The sequence below is a fragment of the Panthera uncia genome (genome assembly GCF_023721935.1).
Source record: "Panthera uncia isolate 11264 chromosome C1 unlocalized genomic scaffold, Puncia_PCG_1.0 HiC_scaffold_3, whole genome shotgun sequence".
In the NCBI taxonomy this organism is placed as follows: Eukaryota; Metazoa; Chordata; class Mammalia; order Carnivora; family Felidae; genus Panthera; species Panthera uncia.
In genome coordinates this window covers 27,171,005-27,181,250 of record NW_026057584.1, presented here as the reverse complement: position 1 = coordinate 27,181,250, position 10,246 = coordinate 27,171,005, and the positions used below count along the sequence as shown (strand labels likewise).

At 43.8% G+C, this 10,246-nt stretch overlaps 1 protein-coding gene across 11 annotated transcripts in view; it reads left to right on the top strand.

The window, feature by feature from the left end:
- The first annotated feature begins 8,379 nt into the window (after window positions 1–8,379).
- Window positions 8,380–10,246, top strand: part of MAP2 (microtubule associated protein 2) — a 280,060-nt gene continuing 278,193 nt past the window's right edge. For all 11 annotated transcript variants that reach the window (XM_049615018.1, XM_049615017.1, XM_049615016.1 and 8 more), the window contains exon 1: window positions 8,380–8,652. The gene's annotated coding sequence lies outside the window, so the exon portion shown is untranslated. The remainder of the gene's footprint in view (window positions 8,653–10,246) is intronic.

Sequence of the window (10,246 nt, the reverse complement as noted above, 5' to 3'; positions counted from 1 at the left end):
CAGAGCAACAGGCCCTACTGGCTGATCATTCCAGTGTATTAAAGCCTGAGAAAGTACTACTTGCCCAAGGTGGGTTTTACCTGTTAGTAATTCAGTGTGCTGCTTTAACATTCCATTCTTCCTTTTGACCAACTCTGCTGCTTGCATGTTGTAGGGGAGATGGAACCTCCATTCAATGTCATGTTCTTTTGCCCAGTCTTGTACATCATAGCCTTTGAAATGTGACCCCTGGTCATTGTCTCCTGAATGAGAGTGTCTGTACATGGTACCTAGCATCCTCTCATCCCCTAATGGTGGCAAGCCTGGTTTGTGCAGCAAAAGGGGAAAGGTTAGGCCCTACCCAGTGTTTCCACACAAACGGAGGCATACTTAGAATTGTCACTCAGAGGAAGGGGGCAGAATAAGTAACTTGCCAATTCTTCACGGGTTGGGAATTCCTGTGGATGTTCCAGATTCCTTTGACGGTTGCCTTGGGTGTCGTCTAGAACACACAGAACATGCTGTTACCATATTAACCAAGTCACTGTATTTTAATCCTTCCTCCTTGGCAATGCATCACACATCCTAGGCACTATGGTAGTTGCTCTTTTTAACACTGAATCTGCTGCATCTTCTGAAAATTCAGTTGCTAGGTCTCATACCTGAGCTATGGCATCAGCTTCCAAGGGGTGTCAGCCCCTTATGCACTGGGACATGGAAGACAGTGAGGATTGCCTCAGACTCTTGCAGGGGAATGCAAATGTCTTTCCACATATCCTGACCCCAAAAGGGCTTATTCTTGATCATCCACCCCTTAGATTTCCATTGGTCAAGCCATAGGGTTAAACCCTTTGGAACAGTCCAACTGTCAGTGCAAAGGGTTAATGGCCAGGGCTCATGAGTGAATACGAACTAAACCACTCTGAGTTCAGCCCAGTGGTTGCTGTGGTTTGTTCCTGTTTCTACCCAGCTGGTGTCAGTATTGGGCTGCAGTCTATGTGGATGAGTTGTCCAGACTAGACTCCTCTCTCTACCATGCTTCAGGGAGAATTTCCTCTGCTCCCTTTCTATAGGCCAAAGGGACCGCCACGGGAATGTGGCGGAGGCATATAGAAATTCTACACACTCTACAGGGCCTAATAGCACTGCATTCCTAGAGACAGTGGGCTGGTGGATAGGGTGCTCCTCTGCTGTAAATAGACAGGCCTTCGTCAAAGTGGGAGTTTGAGCCACAGCAGAAGTGAGCCCATGGAACACATTCCTAAGCCACCCCGTGATAAGAAGGAAAGTTCACACATCTCGTTCCTTCATGAGAGGCTCTACCTGCGGGAGTACTGTGTACACTGCTGGGAGCTCTTGTTCCATGGAGGCATCTCAGGTTTCTGCCCCCTTCCACAGCTGGGACCAAAATCCTAGGGGTGTTCTCTTCTTCTGCTGTCTCTGCCATAGCGCCCAACCTACACCTTCCAGAGTTATAGACACATCTAACTCAGATGGAATCCCAGAGCTTCAATAGGCTTCACTAACATTTTTGCTTTCTCAAAGGCAGGTTGTTATACTGATTCTCAGTCTCACATGTGCCCTTTCTTTGTCAAGTTATATAAGATGTGGAGGCATTGTGCCAGGTCCTTCAAACTAATAAAAGTCCTTCAAAATTCCCAAATCCCTACAAACTCTTGTACCTCTCTTATGTCCTTAGGGGTCAGATAGGCTTGCACCTTATGAATCGTGGTGTCTGGGACAACCCGTGTCTCCACCCAACCGAAGACTCCCAAAAACTTTATGGCAGGGCCTGGGTCTTAAAATTCTGTGGGTTCACAGCCCATCCTCTTGCTCACAGATGTTCCAGAAAAGTCTGCAGAGTGTCTTGCAGCAGAGGCAAGTCTTTATTGCACCACCAATGTAATGGACCCATTTTACTGTGGGGAAGGAGAACAGAGACAAATCTTTGGCTAGCATCCCATGATATACTGTGGGGCTGTGCAGGTAGCCTTGCAGAAGGACTTGAAAGGTCTACTGTTGCCCCTCCCTCATGAAGGCAAAATTCATCCTCTGACTTAGCAGCCAAGGTTATGCTGAAAGAAAAAAAAAAAAAAAAAAGCATTTGCAAGGTCCAGTACAGCATGGTACTCTCCTAGGACCATGGCCAAGTTATCTAAGATGATGGCAATACAGGGAACAGCCTCATGGCTTGTGGGGAGGGGGGTACTACCTTATTTAATTCTTGGTAGTCCATGGTCATCTACCATGAGCCATGTGGCTTTTTTATTGGTCACACAAGACTATTAAAAGCATTATGGACAGGACATACAATACCCACTTGGTGCAGTTCTTAGATAGTTTCTCTTCTTTCCTTATGCCCTCCACCCCAGGCAATTTACATTGTTTGACAGTTACTGCTCTTCATGGAGGTGGTAGATTTACTAGTTCCCAGTTGGTGTTTTCCCTCAGAAAAAAAATCTCAGAGTTTATGTTTCGATTACTCTAACCAGGAGACAGGGGTCACTAATAGAGGAGACTGCAAATTAAATCAGCAATGAGGTACAATCATACAGCTATTAGAAAGTCTAAAATCTGAAACGCTGACAACACCAAATGCTGTTGAGGATGTGGAGCAACAGGAATTTTTATCCATTATTGGTGGAAAAGTACAACCACTTCAGAAGATAATTTGGCAATCTCTACAAAGCTAAACAGTCTGCTACACAATCCAGCAATTGTGCTCCTAGGTATTTACTTAAATGAGTTGAAAACATATGTCAGCACAAAAACGTGAACTTGAATGTTTATAACAGCTTCATTCATAATTGTCAAAAATTAGTAGCAATCAAGATGCCTTCGATAGGTGAATAGATAAACTGGTACATTCATACAATGAAATGCTATTCCACGATAAAAAGAAATGAGCTATCAAGCCATGGGCATGAGGAAATCTTAAATGCTTACTGCTAAATCAAAGAAGCCAGTCTGAAAGAGCTGTGCATTATTAGATTCCAACTATATGACATCTGAGTAGGGAGCAGAAGAAGGGGGGAGGGATAAGTAGAGCACAGGGGAATTTTAGGGCAGTGAACTATTTTCCATCACACTGTAGATGGTGGATATTATATGTTTGGCAAAATCTGTAAAACTATGACACCAAGAGTAAGCCATAATGTAAACTATAGACTTTATTAATAATAATGTCTCCATATTGGTTCATCAATTATAAAAAAAATGTACCATATCTGTGCAGGAAGTTACTAATAGGAGAAAGTCTGGGCAGAGGGAAAGGAAGTATATTAGGAACTCTCTATACTTTCTGTTCAATTTTTCTGTAAATGTAAAACCACTCAGAAATAAAGTTTGTTAATAATATTTTTCTATAAAACTTCCAGAAGATCTAAAGAAATAGAGGCTTATACCATGTTCATGGATTGAAAGACTCAATATTGATAAGATGGCAATTCTGCAAAAATTGACCTGTAAATTGAATACAATTTTAACTGAAAAAAATAGCACTATTTTTTTTAAGGGTGAGATGCTTTATTTTTGTTTCAATATATGAAATTTATTGTCAAATTGGTTTCCATACAACACCCAGTGCTCATCCCAAAAGGTGCCCTCCTCAATACCCATCACCCACCCTCCCCTCCCTCCCACCCCCCATCAACCCTCAGTTTGTTCTCAGTTTTTAACAGTCTCTTATGCTTTGGCTCTCTCCCACTCTAACCTCTTTTTTTTTTATTCCTTCCCCTCACCCATGGGTTTCTGTTCAGTTTCTCAGGATCCACATAAGAGTGAAAACATATGGTATCTGTCTTTCTCTGTATGGCTTATTTCACTTAGCATCACACTCTCCAGTTCCATCCATGTTGCTACAAAGGGCCATATTTCATTCTTTCTCATTGCCATTGTGTATATAAACCACAATTTCTTTATCCATTCATCAGTTGATGGACATTTAGTCTCTTTCTATCATTTGGCTATTGTTGAGAGTGCTGCTCTAAACATTGGGGTACAAGTGCCCCTATGCATCAGTACTCCTGTATCCCTTGGGTAAATTCCTAGTAGTGCTATTGCTGGTCATAGGGTAGGTCTATTTTTAGTTTTTTGAGGAACCTCCACACTGTTTTCCAGAGCGGCTGCACCAATTTGCATTCCCACCAACAGTGCAAGAGGGTTCCTGTTTCTCCACATCCTCTCCAGCATCTATAGTGTCCTGATTTGTTCATTTTGGCCACTCTGACTGGCGTGAGGTGATATCTGAGTGTGGTTTTGATTTGTATTTCCCTGATAAGGAGCGACGTTGAGCATCTTTTCATGTGCCTGTTGGCCATCCGGATGTCTTCTTTAGAGAAGTGTCTATTCATGTTTTCTGCCCATTTCTTCACTGGGTTATTTGTTTTTCAGGTGTGGAGTTTGGTGAGCTCTTTATAGAGTTTGGCTACTAGCCCTTTGTCCGATATGTCATTTGCAAATATCTTTTCCCATTCTGTTGGTTGCCTTTTAGTTTTGTTGGTTGTTTCCTTTGCTGTGCAGAAGCTTTTTGTCTTCATAAGGTCCCAGTAATTCATTTTTGCTTTTAATTCCCTTGCCTTTGGGGATGTGTCAAGTAAGAAATTGCTACCGCTGAGGTCAGAGAGGTCTTTTCCTGCTTTCTCCTCTAGGGTTTTGATGGTTTCCTGTCTCACATTCAGGTCCTTTATCCATTTTGAGTTTATTTTTGTGAATGGTGTGAGAAAGTGGTCTAGTTTCAACCTTCTGCATGTTGCTGTCCAGTTCTCCCAGCACCATTTGTTAAAGAGACTGTCTTTTTTCCATTGGATGTTCTTTCCTGCTTTGTCAAAGATGAGTTGGCCATACGTTTGTGGGTCTAGTTCTGGGGTTTCTATTCTATTCTATTGGTCTTTGTGTCTGTTTTTATGCCAATACCATGCTGTCTTGCCGATTACAGCTTTGTAGTAGAAGCTAAAGTCTGGGATTGTGATGCCTCCTGCTTTGGTCTTCTTCTTCAAAATTACTTTGGCTATTCGGGGCCTTTTGTGGTTCCATATGAATTTTAGGATTGCTTGTTCTGGTTTCGAGAAGAATGCTGGTGCAATTTTGATTGGGATTGCATTGAATGTGTAGATAGCTTTGGGTAGTATTGACATTTTAACAATATTTATTCTTCCAATCCATGAGCACGGAATGTCTTTCCATTTCTTTATATCTTCTTCAATTACCTTCATAAGCTTTCTATAGTTTTCAGCATACAGATCTTTTACATCTTTGGTTAGGTTTATTCCTAGGTATTTTATGCTTCTTGGTGCAATTGTGAATGGCATCAGTTTCTTTATTTGTCATTCTGTTGCTTCATTATTAGTGTATAAGAATGCAACTGACTTCTGTACATTGATTTTGTATCCTGCAACTTTGCTGAATTCATGTATCAGTTCTAGCAGAGTTTTGGTGGAGTCTGTCGGATTTTCCATGTATAGTGTCATGTCATCTGCAAAAAGTGAAAGCTTGACTTCATCTTTGCCAATTTTGATGCCTTTGATTTCCTTTTGTTGTCTGATTGCTGATGCTAGAACTTCCAACACTATGTTAAACAACAGTGGTGAGAGTGGGCATCCCTGTCGTGTTCCTGATCTCAGGGAGAAAGCTCTCAGTTTTTCCCCATTGAGGATGATGTTAGCTGTGGGCTTTCATAAATGGCTTTTATGATGTTTAAGTATGTTCCTTCTGTCCCGACTTTCTTGAGGGTTTTTATTAAGAAAGGATGCTGAATTTTGTCAAAGGCCTTTTCTGCATTGATTGACAGGATCATATGGTTCTTATCTTTTCTTTTATTAATATGATGTATCACATTGATTGATTTGCAAATGTTGAACCAGCCCTGCATCCCGGGAATGAATCCCACTTGATCATGGTGAATAATTCTTTTTATATGCTAAAACAGCACTGTTTTTATAGAAATTGACTTTTTGGCATTAAAATTTATATAGAAATGCAAAAAACTAGATGATTCAAAAGAATTTTGAAAATTTTGAAAGAATAATAACATTGTAGGACTTGCAATACTTGATTTCAAGGCTAATTGTAAAGCTAGAACAGTACTTTTTTAAGATTTATTTATTTCTGAAAGAGAGAGAGCACAAGCAGGGAGGGGGCTGAGGGGGGGGGAGCAGAATATCTGAATTGGGCTCTGCACTAACAGGAGTGACCTTGATGTGGGGCTTGAATTCAGGAAACGTGAGATCAAGACCTGAGCTGAAGTTGGACGCTCAACCGACTGAGCCACTCAGGTTGACTTGCAATGCTTGACTTCAAGACTAATTGTAAAACTGTAACTGTGTTTTTGTTTGCAGACAATGAGGATGGGCAGGATTGTATTCAAGGCCTGAAGTTGTGGTTGTCCACTTTATTCATTTTTTTAAGTTTATTTATTCATTTTGAGAGAGAGTGTGTGTTCATGAGCTGGGGAGGGGCAGAGAGAGGGAGAGAGAGAATCCCAAGCAGGCTCCATGCTGACATCCCAGCACTCGGGGCTCCATCCCAGAGCCTGAGATCATGACCTGAGTGAAACCAAGAGTCAGATGCTTAATGGACTGAGTCACCCAGGCATCCCCGCATCTGTCTACTTGAGGCTCAGAGTTGATGCAGACTCAGGGGAATTCTGCCTGGAGTGAAGGAAGACAGAAGGAGCACCTTCCTTTTGGAATGTGGTTCTTATATCAAATAGCACGGAATTAACAGGAACTGAGAAACACTCAATAATTGGACTATGTGGGACTGAAGAGATAGTCTCAGTGAGCATCCACAACTGTGTGCTAGGTCATAATTGTCAGCCGCTAACGCTGTAGCAGGATTCTTACTTTTCCTTCCATCCCTCATATCATTTCACAGTCTCCTAAGATGTCCTTCTTCTCACGCAGGCCATGTTCTGAGGAAAAGTCCTAACTCCTCCAACTTCCCTGCTACTTGGGTGTGCCCTCATACTTTCAACCTCATTGCAAGCGTCACAGAGACATGGGGTGTAGCTGGGCGGAGGGAAGCAACACATGGAGCATGGGGTGTGACTTCAGAAGCCGGGCTTTCAGATTTTGCTCTGTTACAGTTTTTAATCTTCATAGCCTCTCATCATTAGGTTTCTCTCTTCCACATGAAAATTAAGAGAATTGAACCAAATGCCGAGAAAATCAACTCTAATGTTCTATGGTCTATGATTCTATGGATAATTGAAATGACACAACCAAATTATGGGTGCTATTTCATCAGCACTGTTGAAACTGTGCAAGCCACACCTCTCTATCTTGGCTGACCTTAAAAACACCTTGTTACAACTTGATATAGATGCTTGAAGCAATTCTGAGTTGCATCTTACCTCTCTTACTTACAATAAAGTGCTGTTCTCTGATTAGAAAGATTCCATGGTAAAGAATCATCTGTTGTCTCAGTTGGTCATATCACTTTCAAAAGTATTTGAGGTGGTATTTTTAATGGCGACATTTCAAAGTCAACATTTTCTGTGCTAATTCATTATTCTTATATTTGTCTTCATATTCTTCACAGACTCTTCTTATTCATGATCTAATTGTATCCTCATATTAAACATGGCAGAGGGGTATGGCTAATATTTTTAATCCTCATTCATACACTGAGATTTAGATTAAGTGAAGGGACTCTGGATCATACATCTAGCTAAGTAGCATGTAAATAAAATCCATGAAGCCAAAGTGCGGGGGAGGGAGGCAAGGCAATCTTGTTTTATTCAATGCTGTTTCCACAGTGGCTACAACAGTGCCTGACAGAGTAGGTTTTAGTAAACATTTGTTGAATGAATAAATGAATGTCTGAATCTGATTGATGACAGCCATTGCTCCCTTAGCGTTGCCTAAAGTTGGTCTCTGTCCTCATGCTCCCCCCAATTTTTCTGTCCTTTCCGAATGCAACTGTTGTCAGGTTTGTGGAGGCAAGTGCAATGGGCCTTCTCCGTGGAGGGGTAACGGGAACCCACGCCTCACAGTGACAGAGGAAGGAAAGGAAGGCATTTATAGAGACTCCCCCATCTCCCCCCCCAGGAGCAGAGAAGGTCCGCTGGGTGCCTCTGTTCCGAGGGCGCTGGTCTCCCTTTGGCGGCGGAGCCGGAATTCTCTGGAGCCCGGTGTGGCCGGGGCTCGGCAGGCTCTGGGTGGCTGCCACTCCCGCGGTCCCCATCGGGCGGCAGGCTGGCTGCAGCAGGAGGCGGGGCTGCCGCGCTCCCCGTTCCCGGACACTGCGGCGGGGGCACAGCCCCCCGGCCGAGCTGCCGCCGCATGGTGAGGAGGGGCCGGGGCGGGGCGCCGGGCGCGGGGAGGCGGGGCCGGCGCGGGGAGGCGGGGCCAGGGCGGGGCGGCCGCTAGGGGAGCCCGGGCCAGGGCGGCGCTCAGACTGGGCCGGGCGCTCGGGCTGCGCGGGCTCTCGGCGGCCGCGGGGCAGCATCCTCCTCCTCCTCCTCCTTCTCCTCCACCTCCTCCTCCTCCTCCTCCACCTCCTCCTCCTCCTCCCTCCTCGCGTCCTTTTCTTTCCTTCCGTTTCTTTCTCTTCTCCCTCCTCTCCTTCCCCTGCCCCGTCTCCCCTTTTTCTCCTTGTCCGGAGGGCCTTTAGTCCTCAGGTCCGTGAGCGCAGGCAGCAGCCAGGGCGGGTGCATCCAGATTCTGCGTCCAGGTAAGAGAGCTGTCGCCACCTCTGGTTCTGTATTCGGTGCCCTTCCTTCCTCCGCCCAGCTTTCTGCTAGAGGGAGCCTCAGCTCGGAAACGGGTGGGACTGGAGAAGGGGCTGGGCTGTCTTGTCCTCTCTGCCTTGGAAGCCGGCACAGGTTGGTTGGCTATCCCGTCTCCCACCTGGCGGAAGCTTCAGGCCCGGCCTCTCCAGGTGTCACCACTGAGTACGGGAATGGGCGCTGCGCCTGGGCTCTAGATTTGTAGAGTGTGTGACCTTGTCAGGTACCACTTTGAAACCCGGGGAACTTACGTCGGGTTAGGATATCCATATTGAGAGCTAATATTACCTGAGCTGTAGAAAGACGAGGAGTGGGTTATACAAAGGTAATGGAGGTGGGGGGGGGGTGTGTGTGGAGAATTCGAGGTAGAGAATTTTTTTGTCCATCTAGCTGCAGAGAACTGCATACTGACGAATGAGTGAGTTAGAGAAGCCTTGTCAATTTGAAACCATTTTCCTTGTAATTCTTCCAAAAACAGCTGGAAGAAAAAATTGATAAGTATAATTTTAGGCAAATGAGAAATCTATGATCGTGTTGAAGGGCGGGACACGAAAAAAAAAAAATGTCTGGATGAGCCTGAGCGTTTACACAATATTTCTGTTTCAAACGATAGGGGTGAGAAAGCTGCACCTACAGTCCATCTATTCTTTTTATTTTTAAAGGCTTCTGGGGGCCCGCATTGCCAATTGCCCTCCTTCCCCAATGTAGTCTTTTGTTTAAGGGTGGAAATTTAAAGGAGTGTATGAAAGGAGTGGGGAGGTGTTGTGTTTGGGTGTGTGGAGGGGAGGGGAGGGGAGAGTAAAGCAGATGGGGTCAGAAAAAAAAGCATCTTTGGAAAACTGGAATTGATATTATATTGCTTGGCGTCAGGGTTTAAGGATTTTTGTCAGAACATAAAAAGCTTTCATTAGCAACAAGCCCATTTATCACAATTACTGTGTGCCATCTGCTGTAAGCCCTTAGCACAATGATTCCAGGATACAGACCTTTAAAACTGACACAATGTGAAGGGTTTTTGTTTCAATGCATACACATACATACTCACGATGCGTGCACTTGTGCACATCACACACACGCTTACACATATGTAATACACTATATACAGAATATATACAGAAGAGAGTAACTGCTTAAAAGACAAATCTTTTAAAATTTATCTTTGAGGGTTTGGGGCTTATGGTGTGAATGAAATCTGTAATGCAAAACAAAAAAAATATTCTCAGGTGATATATAATTTTGAATGTGAGGCAGAAGGATTAATGGATGTTGGCAGGAACTAACTCAGATATTAAAGGTGTAATTTATTTAGAAATGGTTGCTCCGGGAGAGGAAATGACTGCAAACTGAAATTGAGGTTTGCAGCCGCAGTGAGGCGATGGAGAACAAAGCCTTTTATGTGAGCCACATTATGCAAAATGTCCCATGCTTGAACTTCAGGTACCAGCCCAGTGTAAAGCATAGCTTTGTCACTCTGTCATTTCACTGTGGGCAAATATATATATATATATATATATATATATATATATATATATATATATA